The 15,533-nt window shown below is 43.6% G+C and overlaps 1 protein-coding gene across 2 annotated transcripts in view; it reads left to right on the top strand.

Annotated features, from left to right (window-relative positions):
* Positions 1-15,533, top strand: part of LOC106568544 (netrin receptor DCC) — a 596,063-nt gene that overhangs the window by 250,026 nt on the left and 330,504 nt on the right. The window lies entirely within an intron of this gene.

The following is a 15,533-nucleotide window of genomic DNA, read 5'->3' as shown; positions in this document are numbered from 1 at the left end:
CGATATTATCACCATACTGCTGAAACGATATTATCACCATACTGCTGAAACGATATTATCACCATACTGCTGAAACGATATTATCACCATACTGCTGAAACGATATTATCACCATACTGCTGAAACGATATTATCACCATACTGCCGATATGATATTATCACCATACTGCTGAAACGATATTATCACCATACTGCCGATATGATATTATCACCATACTGCTGAAACGATATTATCACCATACTGCTGCAACGATATTATCACCATACTGCTGAAACGATATTATCACCATACTGCTGAAACGATATTATCACCATACTGCCGATATGATATTATCACCATACTGCCGATAGGATATTATCACCATACTGCTGCAACGATATTATCACCATACTGCCGAAACGATATTATCACCATACTGCCGATATGATATTATCACCATACTGCCGAAACGATATTATCACCATACTGATAATACGATATGTAGAGTGATTCTCATGATTCTCACTATTCTATATTTAATGTGATATTGTGATTCCATTACGATTTGATGCTCCACACATATTGCTCACCATATGTCTGCTGCAGAGGGACAAGAGAGAGCCAAGGGAAGAAAAAAAGTGTCGAAAACATGTTGGCTAGCATTTTAAAAAGAAGATGAAGATCAAGCTATCGGATGAAACATACCAGAGTTTTGGCGCTGGTACAGCGGACTGGCATAAACACCCTTTTATCACAGACTGATTTCAATACCTTATTTTACAGCAGCAAGAGGACAGAGTTTGTGATGTCTGTATACAACCCAATGTGGGATTAAATGGTCTTTTTATGTCATGTAAATGGTGCAGGGTTGTAACAAGGCCCTGTTAAGAAGGAGCAGCACTCTATAGGAGCAGCAGTACTGTATAGGAGCAGCACTCTATAGGAGCAGCAGTACTGTATAGGAGCAGTAGTACTGTATAGGAGCAGCAGTACTGTATAGGAGCAGCACTCTATAGGAGCAGCAGTACTGTATAGGAGCAGCAGTACTGTATAGGAGCAGTAGTACTGTATAGGAGCAGTAGTACTGTATAGGAGCAGCAGTACTGTATAGGAGCAGTAGTACTGTATAGGAGCAGTAGTACTGTATAGGAGCAGTAGTACTGTATAGGAGCAGTAGTACTGTATAGGAGCAGTAGTACTGTTAAGGAGCAGTAGTACTGTTAAAGAGCAGTAGTACTGTATAGGAGCAGCAGTACTGTTAAGGAGCAGTAATACTGTATAGGAGCAGCAGTACTGTATAGGAGCAGCAGTACGGTTAAGGAGCAGCAGTACTGTATAGGAGCAGTAGTACTGTTAAAGAGCAGTAGTACTGTATAGGAGCAGCAGTACTGTTAAGGAGCAGTAGTACTGTATAGGAGCAGTAGTACTGTTAAGGAGCAGTAGTACTGTTAAGGAGCAGTAGTACTGTTAAAGAGCAGTAGTACTGTATAGGAGCAGCAGTACTGTTAAGAAGCATTAGTACTGTATAGGAGCAGTAGTACTGTATAGGAGCAGCAGTACTGTTAAGGAGCAGCAGTACTTTATCGGAGCAGTAGGGCTGTATAGGAGCAGTAGTACTGTATAGGAGAAGCAGTACTGTATAGGAGCAGCAGTACTGTATAGGAGCAGTAGTACTGTATAGGAGCAGCAGTACTGTATAGGACCAGTAGTACTGTATAAGAGCAGCAGTCCTGTATAGGAGCAGCAGTACTCTATAGGAGCAGCAGTACTTTATCGGAGCAGTAGTACTGTATAGGAGCAGTAATACTGTTTATGAGCAGCAGTACTGTATAGGAGCAGTAGTACTGTATAGGAGCAGCAGTACTGTATAGGAGCAGCAGTACTGTATTGGAGCAGTAGTACTGTATAGGAGCAGCAGTACTGTATAGGAGCAGCAGTACTGTATAGGAGCAGCAGTACTTTATCGGAGCAGTAATACTGTTTATGAGCAGCAGTACTGTATAGGAGCAGTAGTACTGTATAGGAGCAGTAGTACTGTATAGGAGCAGTAGTACTGTATAGGAGCAGTAATACTGTTTATGAGCAGCAGTACTATAAAGGAGCAGTAGTACTGTTTATGAGCAGCAGTACTGTTAACATTGTCTTCATACCGATTCACAAGTATTCACATTCACATTAATTAATTGAAATGGCTTTCATACAGATGGTTCACAGTTTCCTTCACTTCAAATGCATTGCGTTGGTCGACACTTTCTTTAATTAAGGATCCAACCCTTTTTTTCAATTTTTGCCTAAAATGACATAACCAAACCTAACTGCCTGTAGCTCAGGACCTGAAGTAAGGATATGCATATTCTTGATACCATTTGAAAGGAAATACTTTGAAGTTTGTGGAAATGTGAAATTAATGTAGGAGAATATAACGCATTATCTTTGAAACAGCAAGAGAAAAGCCATAATGTATTATTCCAGCCCAATTTAGATTTTGACCACTAGATGGCAGCAGTGTATGTGTAAACTTTTTAGACTGATCCAACGAACCATTGTATATATGTTCAAAATGTTGTATCAAGTCTGCTCAAATGTGCCTAGTTGGTTTATTAATACATTTTCAAGTTCATAACTGTGCACTCTCTTCAAACAATAGCATGGTATTCTTTCACTGTAATAGCTACTGTAAAATGGACAGTGCAGTTAGATTAAAAATAATTTAATCTTTCTGCCCATTTCAGAACCCATAGAGGTTAAGCGTGTTAGGACGTGCAGAAACACAGCAGGGCTTCTGCAGCGTTTCCCAAACTCTGTCGTCGGGACCCCGAAGGGTGAACGTGTTGGTTTTTACCCAAACACCACACAGCTGATTAAAATTATCAAAGCTTAATAATTAGTTGATTACTTGAATCAAATCAAATGTTATTTGTCACATGTGCCAAACACAACAGGTGTAGACCTTTACCGCGAAATGCTTACTCACAAGCCCTTAACCAACAATGCAGTTCAAGAAGAGTTAAGAAAATATTTACTAATTCATCGAAAGTTAAAAATCTAATAAAAAGTAACACGATAAAATAGCAATAACGAGGCTGTATACAGCGGGTGTCGGTACAGAGTAAATGTGCGGGGGTACAGGTTAATGAAGGTGAATGGTGGTATGAATCACAAATGGTACCCTATTCCCTATATAGTGGACTACCCTGGTTAAAAGTAGTGCACTATATAGGGAACATTGTGCCATAGGACTCTGGTCTAAAGTAGTGCACTATATAAGGAATAGGGTCCTATAGGGCTCTGGTCTAAAGTAGTGCACTATATAGGGAATAGGGTTCCATAGGGCTCTGGTCTAAAGTAGTGCACTATATAGGGAATAGGGTTCCATAGGGCTCTGGTCTAAAGTAGTGCACTATATAGGGAATAGGGTCCTATAGGGCTCTGGTTTGAAGTAGTGCATTATATAGGGAATAGGGTTCCATAGGGCTCTGGTCTAAAGTAGTGCACTATATAGGGAATAGGGTTTCATAGGCCTCTGGTCTAAAGTAGTGCACTATATAGGGAATAGGGTTTCATAGGGCTCTGGTCTAAAGTAGTGCACTATATAGGGAGTAGGGTTCCATTTGGGACGTAGTTGTGGAGCCCGTTGCTCTTTGCATGTTCCCCGTTAACTCTCCTTTATCCCCCCCCCCCCCATATGGTGGCTGGGCAGCTTTTGGATTTATACTTCTATCTGTCAGTCAGTCACCATGGCGACGTGACAAGCACACTCCTCATAAGATTACCCAGAAAGCTGCTGTTCATTTATGATGTGTTAAAAATCCGTAACGAAGCAGCAGTCATCGATCCTCAGCTAAGCTTCACTGTTACCTTGATGGAAATCCTCACTGTTGACTGCCAGTGGGTAGTAAGAGATGCCTCTGTTTCTCTCTCTCTCACTCAATTCAATTCAAAGGGCTTTATTGGCATCGGAAACATATGTTTACATTGCTCTTTCTCTCTCTTTCTGACTCTCTTTGTCTGTCTGTCTGTCTGTCTCTGTTTCTCTCTCTCTGTTGCTCTCTCTGTCTCGGTCTGTCAGTCTGTCAGTCTGTCTGTCTGTCTGTCTGTCTGTCTGTCTGTCTGTCTGTCTGTCTGTCTGTCTGTCTGTCTGTCTGTCTGTCTGTCTGTCTGTCTGTCTGTCTGTCTGTGTCTCTGTCTGTCTGTCTGTGTCTCTGTCTGTCTGTCTGTCTGTCTGTCTGTCTGTCTGTCTGTCTGTCTGTCTGTCTGTCTGTCTGTCTGTCTGTCTGTCTGTCTGTGTCTCTGTCTGTCTGTCTGTGTCTCTGTCTGTCTGTCTGTGTCTCTGTCTCTCTCTATGTCAATCTGTCTCTCTCTGTTTTGGTTTCTGTCTGTGTGTGTCTGTCTCTGTCTTTCTCTCTCTGTCAAACTTTCTATTTCTCTATGTCCCTCCCTCCCTCTCTTTCCTTCCTTTATTTGACCTTTCCCAGGGATTCCAAACCTGATCTTCAGCTAAAACAGAGTAAGGTTAATGTGTCAAGTCCATTTTAAACAGTTTGCCCACATGCATGCAGTACATCCCAGTCTGTGAATGCAATGCACGCCATCACTTACAGGCAGCATCTTAAATGGCACCCTATTCCATATTTAGTGCACTACTTTTGACCGGAACCCTTTTGGCCCTGGTCTAAAGTAGTGCACTATATTGGGTGCCATGTGGGACGTAGACTTGGAGAGGAAGCAGGAATCAGAGGCCTTCACATATGTTTGGCACATTAGTTATTGCTATAATTCTGATGGGGATGGCTGTGGTAGACGGATGCATGGACAGTAATGGCTTTTTGAATGGAGGAGAGGAGAGAGGGATGGAGAGATGAGAGAGGGATGGAGAGATGAGAGAGGGATGGAGAGATGAGAGAGGGATGGAGAGATGAGAGAGGGATGAAGAGACGAGAGAGGGATGGAGAGATGAGAGAGGGATGGAGAGATGAGAGAGGGATGGAGAGATGAGAGAGGGATGGAGAGACGAGAGAGGGATGGAGAGATGAGAGAGGGATGGAGAGATGAGAGAGGGATGGAGAGACGAGAGAGGGATAGAGAGATGAGAGAGGGATGGAGAGAGAGATGGAGAGAGGAGAGAGGGATGGAGAGATGAGAGAGAGATGGAGAGAGAGATGGAGAGAGGAGAGAGGGATGGAGAGATGAGAGAGGGATGGAGAGACGAGAGAGGGATGGAGAGATGAGAGAGGGATGGAGAGATGAGAGAGGGATGGAGAGAGGAGAGAGGGATGGAGAGAGGAGAGAGGGATGGAGAGACGAGAGAGGGAAGGAGAGAGAGATGGAGAGAGGATAGAGGGATGGAGAGATGAGAGAGGGATGGAGAGACGAGAGAGGGATGGAGAGATGAGAGAGGGATGGAGAGATGAGAGAGGGATGGAGAGACGAGAGAGAGATGGAGAGAGGAGAGAGGGATGGAGAGACGAGAGAGGGATGGAGAGAGGAGAGAGAGATGGAGAGAGGAGAGAGAGATAGAGAGACGAGAGAGGGATGGAGAGAGGAGAGAGGGATGGAGAGAGGAGAGGGATGGAGAGAGGAGAGAGGGATGGAGAGATGAGAGAGCGGAACTGTGGATAGAATCTGCCACGGATTTGGAGAAGAGAACTGCTCTCTCTCTCTCTCTCTCTCTCTACCCCTCCCCCTCTCTCTCTCTCCCCCCTCCCTCTATTCCCCTCCCCCCTCTCTCTACCCCCCTCTCTCTTTCTCTCGCTCTCTCTCTGTCCTCTCTCTCTACCCCTCCCCCCTCTCTCTCTCTGTCCTCTCCCCATATCCCCCCTCCTCTCTCTCTCTCTCTCTCTCTCTCTCTCTCTCTCTCTCTCTCTCTCTCTCTCAGTGAAGGATAGTTACTGTGGCAGATGGCGGGGCTGAAAAACACTTATGGTGGGGATTTGTGTTATCTCACACAGAGAGCACCCAAGCTGGCGTCAGAGCCAATACGAAATATACTTGGATGTATTTCTGAGCACCTCCAGGACGTATGACACCTACTGATGGTCTAGTTACATTAGACCAAAATCCAAATGAGAGAGGTTGGTCAGGGAGGATGGGTGGGCGTAATCCGCGACAGTCTAGCGATCCAAAGGTTGCATGTTCAAGTTTCGTCGGGAACAACTGTAGCATCCCCTAACCCTTATTCTAAACTTAACATAATTCACCTAACCTGCTACGTAAATTCACCTAGCCTTTGTCGCTAGTTCTCCTAACCTTTGTCGTTAGTTCTCCTAACCTTTGTCGTTTGTTCTCCTAACCTTTGTCCCTAGTTCTCCTAACCTTTGTCGTTAGTTCTCCTAACCTTTGTCGTTAGTTCTCCTAACCTTTGTCGCTAGTTCTCCTAACCTTTGTCGTTAGTTCTCCTAACCTTTGTCGCTAGTTCTCCTAACCTTTGTCGCTAGTTCTCCTAACCTTTGTCGTTAGTTCTCCTAACCTTTGTCGCTAGTTCTCCTAACCTTTGTCGCTAGTTCTCCTAACCTTTGTCGCTAGTTCTCCTAACCTTTGTCGCTAGTTCTCCTAACCTTTGTCGTTAGTTCTCCTAACCTTTGTCGTTAGTTCTCCTAACCTTTGTCGCTAGTTCTCCTAACCTTTGTCGTTAGTTCTCCTAACCTTTGTCGCTAGTTCTCCTAACCTTTGTCGCTAGTTCTCCTAACCTTTGTCGTTAGTTCTCGTTTATCGTTTGTTCTCCTAACCTTTGTCGTTAGTTCTCGTTTATCGTTTGTTCTCCTAACCTCTATCATGAATTACTTTAAACTTTGTCGTTACTTCTCCTAAACTTTGTCGTTAGTTCTCCTAACCTTTGTCGCTAGTTCTCCTAACCTTTGTCGTTAGTTCTCCTAACCTTTGTCGTTTGTTCTCCTAACCTTTGTCGCTAGTTCTCCTAACCTTTGTCGCTAGTTCTCCTAACCTTTGTCGTTAGTTCTCCTAACCTTTGTCGTTAGTTCTCCTAACCTTTGTCGCTAGTTCTCCTAACCTTTGTCGTTAGTTCTCGTTTATCGTTTGTTCTCCTAACCTTTGTCGTTAGTTCTCGTTTATCGTTTGTTCTCCTAACCTCTATCATGAATTACTTTAAACTTTGTCGTTACTTCTCCTAAACTTTGTCGTTACTTCTCCTAACCTTTGTCGTTAGTTCTCCTAACCTTTGTCGTTAGTTCTCCTAACCTTTGTCGCTAGTTCTCCTAACCTTTGTCGTTAGTTCTCGTTTATCGTTTGTTCTCCTAACCTTTGTCGTTAGTTCTCGTTTATCGTTTGTTCTCCTAACCTCTATCATGAATTACTTTAAACTTTGTCGTTACTTCTCCTAAACTTTGTCGTTACTTCTCCTAACCTTTGTCGTTAGTTCTCCTAACCTTTGTCGCTAGTTCTCCTAAACTTTGTCGTTAGTTCTCCTAACCTTTGTCGTTAGTTCTCCTAACCTTTGTCGTTAGTTCTCCTAACCTTTGTCGCTAGTTCTCCTAACCTTTGTCGCTAGTTCTCCTAACCTCCGACGTAATTATTCTCATAATTCTCCTTTGTTGTCATGGCGCAACAAGCAACCTGGTCTCAGATAAAGACGTATGATATGATACATCCTCTAATTAATTTGACCAGAGCCCTGGGTGTAGCTACTGTGTGAATTATGGCTCCCACTCTGTCCCAAATGGCACCCTACTGGTTAAAACAGTGCACTACATAGGGAACAGGGTGCCATTTGGTCCACAACCTAGCTGTTGAAGCAGGTAACGGTAGCTAAGCATCTGGAATATTTGTAATATCAAATCAAATCAAATGTATTTATATAGCCCTTCTTACATCAGCTGATATCACAAAGTGCTGTACAGAAACCCAGCCTAAAACCCCAAACAGCAAGCAATGCAGGTGCAGTACAGATCGATAGCAATAAAAACAATACTACAGAGATACAAAATAACTTAGAGGAAAAACAAAAAGAACTTGAGGAACTTATTCAAGAACGCTCTAATGTAATCTATTACAAAAAAAATAGATTGTTTTAACTACTCCTATAGGAATGGTAGTCTGTCAGGTACTCAGCAGGAAGGTCTGATTTCTATGTTATTAAAACAAGACCCAGATGGCAAATATAAAGACCCAGTCTATCTGAAAAACTGGAGGCCGCTTACACTTTAATGTTGTGATGCAAAAATACTAGCAAAATGCATAGCACTCAGAAATAAAAAGGTTTTACCAGGTATTGTTCATCCTGATCAGATAGGTTTTTTACATGGACGATACATTGGAGATAATATACGACAACTACTAGAAATGATAGAACATCATGAAACATATAAGAAGCCAGGCCTGGTATTTATAGTGGATTTTGAAAAGGCATTTGATAAAGTAAAAATTTATTTTATTTATAAATGCATGGATATTTTCAATTTCGCTAATTCTCTTATAAAATGGGTTCAAATAATGTATAGCAACCCCAGGTGTAAAATAGTGAATAACGGCTACTTTTTAGAAAGTTTTCAATTGTCAAGAGCAGTTAAACAAGGGTGTCTGCTGTCAACATATCTATTCGTTATGGCCTTCGAAATGCTATTAAAATCTATTAAAATCAGATTCAATAAAACCATTAGAGGATTAGAAATCCAAGGCTTAAAAACAAAGATGTCCATGTATGCCGATGGCTCAAGTTTTATATTAAATCCGCAAGCTAGATACCAGCAATGAAGATCTAGATAACTTTTCTGTACTCTCTGGACTAAAATCTAAAACCTAAGTGTACAATTTTACGTATTGGATCTTTAAAAACTTTTACATTACCCTGCAGTTTACCTATAAAATGGGCTGATGGTGAGGTAGACATACTCGGTATTCATATCACAAAATATATAAATAAGCTCTCCACAATGAATTTCAATAGAAAACTTGTAAAAATAGACAAGATCCTGCAACCATGGAGAGGTAAATACCTGTCTATTTATTGAAAAATTGCCGTGATTAACTCATTAGTCATATCTCAGTTTACTCACTTACTTATGGCACTGCCTAGTCCTGATGATTCATTTTTCAAATCATATGAGCAAAAATATTTTGCTTTATCTGGGACGCTAAACCAGACAAAATAAAGCGTGCCTATTTATATAATGAATATGAATTGGGTGGGTTGAGATTAGGTATTTTGATTTTTGAAAAGGGTATTTTGTTCTTAAATGATATAGTAAATTGGAATGGTAGAGTTATGTCCTTCATGGAGTTATCAGAATTGTAAGGAAAGGTCTGCTCAGTCCAAGTGTACAACCAATTGATTACAGCATTACCCCAAAAATGGAGGAGGAGGGTGGCAGCGGGAGGAGGTAGGGAACTGGTCTGTCTGCCCATTATAACGGATCATAACTGGTGGAGGAATAAAAATAGCATAAATAGGGAGGTATACCAGTTTCATTTGAGGACCAGGATGTTGACAACTGTGCCATACAAATTGCGAAATAGTTGGGAAGAAATTTTTGATGTACCATTCCATAGTACTAATATGAGTTGATATATAAAACAATGCAACAAGGTTCAAGACTTCGTGCTTTTCAGCTAAAATTATTATATAGAATTATTGCCACCAACAAAATGTTGAATATTTGGGGCATAAAAACATTGAAGCTCTGCAGATTTTGTTGTGAGGATACAGAATCAATAGACCATTTGTTTTGGTATTGCCCTCAGGTAGCCTGTTTCTGGTCTCAGGTTCAGGAATGGCTGAAAATGCATAGCATTGATCTAAAATTGACCCTAGAAATAGTACTGTTAGGAGATCTGGAGAGACCGGGCCAGTCAATTACTAATATACTAATACTCTTAGTAAAAATATTTATCTTCAAATCGCAATCTGTGGATTCTATTTGATTAGATTGGTTAGATTGAAATTGTACGTTAAACATCACAGCATAGTTGAAAGATATGCGTTTCGTAGAAACCCGAAGTGAGTAGCCAGCAGAGATAGATGGGATGGGCTGAGGGAAGCTGAAGGTTGGGATGTGGAATTGGAGACAGGTGGGAGTGGAGTTGCTGTGTGGGAGATAGAATGATGGTCGAAGATTTAAAAAAAATGTAAAGTCTATATTAAACAGTAAAAAAGTACATTTGAATGACAGTAAGTGGCAGTGTTTTTACAACTAATGCCGGTTTGCCTGAGGCTGATGCCGTGCAGGTGTTTGTACACATGCATACACACACACACACTCTCATTCAAATAAACACATACAAGAACACACACATACATGTAATAGTGCCAGACATGCACACAAACATATACAGTTGGCATTGCTGTTATGATTTTAGTTGTCCTTGATGTCCTTTGTTAGAATTTATTTTATAAAAAAAAAAAAAAATGGTATTGTTGTTTTCTTCTGTCTTTTTCTTTTATCTCTTTAGTTCATTCTATTGGTTGTTGGTGCATTGGGGGGTTCTTGGGGGTGGGGACTGTGGGAGGGGTCTCGAAGGGTGGAGGGACAGCTATTGGGGAACTGTGGGAGGGGTCTCGAAGGGTGGAGGGACAGCTATTGGGGAACTGTGGGAGGGGTCTCGAAGGGTGGAGGGACAGCTATTGGGGAACTGTGGGGGTGATCTTGGAGGGTTGAGGGAGCAGCTATTGGGGAACTGTGGGGGGGATCTTGGAGGGTTGAGGGAGCAACTATTGGGGAACTGTGGGGGGATCTTGGAGGGTTGAGGGACAGCTATTGGGGAACTGTGGGGGATCTTGGAGGGTTGAGGGAGCAGCTATTGGGGAACTGTGGGGGTGATCTTGGAGGGTTGAGGGAGCAGCTATTGGGGACCTGTGGGGGTGATCTTGGAGGGTTGAGGGAGCAGCTATTGGGGAACTGTGGGGGTGATCTTGGAGGGTTGAGGGAGCAGCTATTGGGGAACTGTGGGGGTGATCTTGGAGGGTTGAGGGAGCAGCTATTGGGGAACTGTGGGGGGATCTTGGAGGGTTGAGGGAGCAGCTATTGGGGAACTGTGGGGGTGATCTTGGAGGGTTGAGGGAGCAGCTATTGGGGAACTGTGGGGGGGATCTTGGAGGGTTGAGGGAGCAGCTATTGGGGAACTGTGGGGGGGATCTTGGAGGGTTGAGGGAGCAGCTATTGGGGAACTATGGGGGGATCTTGGAGGGTTGAGGGAGCAGCTATTGGGGAACTGTGGGGGTGATCTTGGAGGGTTGAGGGAGAAGCTATTGGGGAACTGTGGGGGTGATCTTGGAGGGTTGAGGGAGCAGCTATTGGGGAACTGTGGGGGTGATCTTGGAGGGTTGAGGGAGCAGCTATTGGGGAACTGTGGGGGTGATCTTGGAGGGTTGAGGGAGCAGCTATTGGGGAACTGTGGGGGGATCTTGGAGGGTTGAGGGAGCAGCTATTGGGGAACTGTGGGGGTGATCTTGGAGGGTTGAGGGAGCAGCTATTGGGGAACTGTGGGGGGGATCTTGGAGGGTTCGGGTTCACGTTTTTTAGCCTGGTGGGAGATCTGTCAACGAACCCTTGAGCAGGGCATTGACCCTGGATGCTTCTGTGTGTTGCTCTGAATGGGAGTCTGTTGGATGACTGGTATGATGTAGTTGTTGAGCGGCTTCACTGCAAGTATATTATACGTTTCAGATATAAAAAAATAAATAAAATGTATTTAATACTAAAGCACCTCCATGTTTCTTCTTTCACACTGAAAATAGGTTTCTGTTGTGAGTATATCCCACTTGCCATATAATTTCAGTTTCTGATCCCTTGTTATTTGTGAAGAGTTTTCATATTATCCTACTGCTAATAATCCACACATACTTAATGTATTCTGTTGATTGTAGACGAGGATGTATTGTCTGTGGATTGTAGACCAGGATGTATTGTCTGTAGATTGTAGACCAGGATGTATCGTCTGTGGATTATAGACCAGGATGTGTTGTTTGTGGATTATAGCCTACATTTCTCTGAGTTTGTAAGCATTGGTTGGTTGGCTGGTGCTTCCTGGGTAGGTGGCTGGTTGGTTGGTTGGCTGGTGCGTCCTGGTTGGCTGGTTGGTTGGCTGGTGCTTCCTGGTTGGCTGGTTGGTTGGCTGGTGCTTCCTGGGTAGGTGGCTGGTTGGTTGGCTGGTGCTTCCTGGTTGGCTGGTTGGTTGGCTGGTGCTTCCTGGGTAGGTGGCTGGTTGGTTGGTTGGCTGGTGCGTCCTGGTTGGCTGGTTGGTTGGCTGATGCTTCCTGGGTAGGTGGTGGTTGGCTGGTGCTTCCTGGTTGACTGGCTGGTTGGCTTTTGCTTCCTGGTTAGGTGGCTGGTTGGCTGGTTGGCTGGTGCTTCCTGGTTGACTGGCTAGTTGGCTGGTTGGCTGGTGCTTCCAGTTGGCTGGTTGGCTGGTTGACTGGCTGGTTGGCTGGTGCTTCCTGGTGCTTCCTGGTTGACTGGCTGGTTGGCTGGTGCTTCCTGGTTGACTGGCTGGTTGGCTGGTGCTTCCTGGTGCTTCCTGGTTGACTGGCTGGTTGGCTGGTGCTTCCTGGTTGACTGGCTGGTTGGCTGGTGATTCCTGGCTGGGTGGGTTAGTTGGTTATATTTTCAGTTTTTGCCAGAAAGTGTCAGATTTGGAAGGAAGCGTGGTCACGTCCTCTCCCCATTGTCATTAATGCAAAGTCATACCCGTAACTCTTTCATATGCTCACCGTGCCTCGCTAAGTCTCTCCTATCACCCACAAACAGATAAGAGATTCTCATCACTTCCTATGGCCCCTACAGATACCAATTCCCCCCCCCCCCCCCCCCCCTGCTCTCGAGTGGCTAGATGTTCTTTACCATTCGGCCATCAGATTTGCCACCAATGCTCCTAATAGGACACATCACTGCACTCTATACTCCACTGTAAACTGGTCATCTCTGTATACCCGTCGCAAGACCCACTGGTTTATGCTTATTTATAATATGCTTATTTATAAAATACTCTTAGGCCTCACCTCCCCCCTATCTGAGATATCTACTGCAGCCCTCATCCTCCACATACAACACCCGCTCTACCAGTCGCATTCTGTTGAAGGTCTCCAAAGCACACACATCCTTGGGTCGCTCGTCTTTTCAGTTCGCTGCAGCTAGCGACTGGAACGAGCTGCAAAAAATACTCAAACTGGACAGTTTTATCTCCATCTTTTCATTCAAAGACTCATGGCCACTCTTACTGACAGTTGTGGCTGCTTTATGTGATGTATTGTTGTCTCTACCTTCTTGCCCTTTGTGCTGTTGTCTGTGCCCAATAATGTTTGTACCATGTTTTGTGCTGCTACCATGTTGTGTTACTACCATGTTGTGTTACTACCATGTTGTGTTGCTACCATGTTGTGTTGCTACCATGTTGTTGTTATGTTGTGTTGCTACCATGTTGTGTTGCTACCATGTTGTGTTGCTAACATGTTGTTGTCATGTTGTGTTGCTAACATGTTGTGTTACTACCATGCTGTGTTGCTACCATGTTGTTGTCATGTTGTGTTGCTACCATTCTGTGTTGTCATGTTGTGTTGCTAACATGTTGTTGTTATGTTGTGTTGCTACCATGTTGTTGTTATGTTGTGTTGCTAACATGTTGTTGTCATGTTGTGTTGCTACCATGTTGTTGTTATGTTGTGTTGCTAACATGTTGTTGTCATGTTGTGTTGCTAACATGTTGTTGTCATGTTGTGTTGCTACCATGTTGTTGTTATGTTGTGTTGCTACCATGTTGTTGTTATGTTGTGTTGCTGCCACGTTGTTGTCATGTGGTGTTGCTAACATGTTGTTGTCATGTTGTGTTGCTAACATGTTGTTGTTATGTTGTGTTGCTAACATGTTGTTGTCATGTTGTGTTGCTACCATGTTGTTGTTATGTTGTGTTGCTACCATGTTGTTGTTATGTTGTGTTGCTACCATGTTGTTGTTATGTTGTGTTGCTGCCTTGCTATGTTGTTGTCTTTAGGTCTCTCTTTATGTAGTGTTGTGTCGTCTCTCTTGTCGTGATGTGTGTTTTGTCCCATATTTTTATTTTTCATTTTTAATCCCAACACCCCCAATAATTTGTGCTTAACTGACTTGCCTAGTTAAATAAAGGTTAAATGAAGGTTAAATAAAGGTTAAATAAAGGTTAAATGAAGGTTAAATAAATACTATCCCTACCTGGCAGGAAGCATTGTCTAAATGCCACCCTATTCCCTATATAGTACACTACTTTAGACCAGAGCCCTATGGAACCCTATTCCCTATATAGTGCACTACTTTAGACCAGAGCCCTAGGGAACCCTATTCCCTATATAGTGCACTACTTTAGACCAGAGCCCTACGGAACCCTATTCCCTATATAGTACACTACTTTAGACCAGGGCCCAGGAATAGGGTGCCATTTGGGGAAATCCATTTTCTCCTGCTGCAAGTTTAAATAAATGTATATTTGTTAAAAATAAATAAATATATCTCTGATAATAGCAACAGTAACCAATACCACAATGTTCAACCCCTGTCCTCTTGGAGAGTAACATTAGACTACAGAGGAGACTATGTATCTGTCTGGCCTAATACCTTCATCCTTCATTGGTTACCATAGTAACTGCCTGGAGCAGGTTGGTTACCATAGTAAGTAACTGCCTGGAGCAGGTTGGTTACCATAGTAACTGCCTGGAGCAGGTTGGTTACCATAGTAACTGCCTGGAGCAGGTTGGTTACCATAGTAACTGCCTGGAGCGGGTTGGTTACCATAGTAACTGTCTGGAGCGGGTTGGCTACCATAGTAACTGCCTGGAGCAGGTTGGTTACCGTAGTAACTGCCTGGAGCAGGTTGGTTCCCCATAGTAACTGTCTGGAGCAGGTTGGTTACCATAGTAACTGCATGGAGCAGGTTGGTTACCATAGTAACTGCCTGGAGCGGGTTGGCTACCATAGTAACTGCCTGGAGCAGGTTGGTTACCATAGTAACTGCCTGGAGCAGGTTGGTTACCATAGTAACTGCCTGGAGCGGGTTGGCTACCATAGTAACTGCCTGGAGCAGGTTGGTTACCGTAGTAAGTGCCTGGAGCAGGTTGGTTACCATAGTAACTGCCTGGAGCAGGTTGGTTACCATAGTAAGTAACTGCCTGGAGCAGGTTGGTTACCATAGTAAGTAACTGCCTGGAGCAGGTTGGTTACCATAGTAACTGCCTGGAGCAGGTTGGTTACCATAGTAAGTAACTGCCTGGAGCAGGTTGGTTACCATAGTAACTGCCTGGAGCAGGTTGATTACCATAGTAACTGTCTGGAGCAGGTTGGTTACCATAGTAACTGCTTGGAGCAGGTTGGTTACCATAGTAACTGCCTGGAGCAGGTTGATTACCATAGTAACTGCCTGGAGCAGGTTGGTTACCATAGTAAGTAACTGCCTGGAGCAGGTTGGTTACCATAGTAACTGCCTGGAGCAGGTTGGTTACCATAGTAACTGCCTGGAGCAGGTTGGTTACCATAGTAAGAAACTGCCTGGAGCAGGTTAATTACCATAGTAACTGCCTGGAGCAGGTTGGTTACCGTAGTAACTGCCTGGAGCAGGTTGGTTACCATAGTAACTGCCTGGA

This window comes from Salmo salar, chromosome 13, assembly GCF_965601325.2.
Source record: "Salmo salar chromosome 13, fSalSal1, whole genome shotgun sequence".
Classification (NCBI taxonomy): domain Eukaryota; kingdom Metazoa; phylum Chordata; class Actinopteri; order Salmoniformes; family Salmonidae; genus Salmo; species Salmo salar.
The sequence above is the reverse complement of the archived record's forward strand: the minus strand, read 5'-3'. Positions and strand labels throughout refer to the sequence as shown.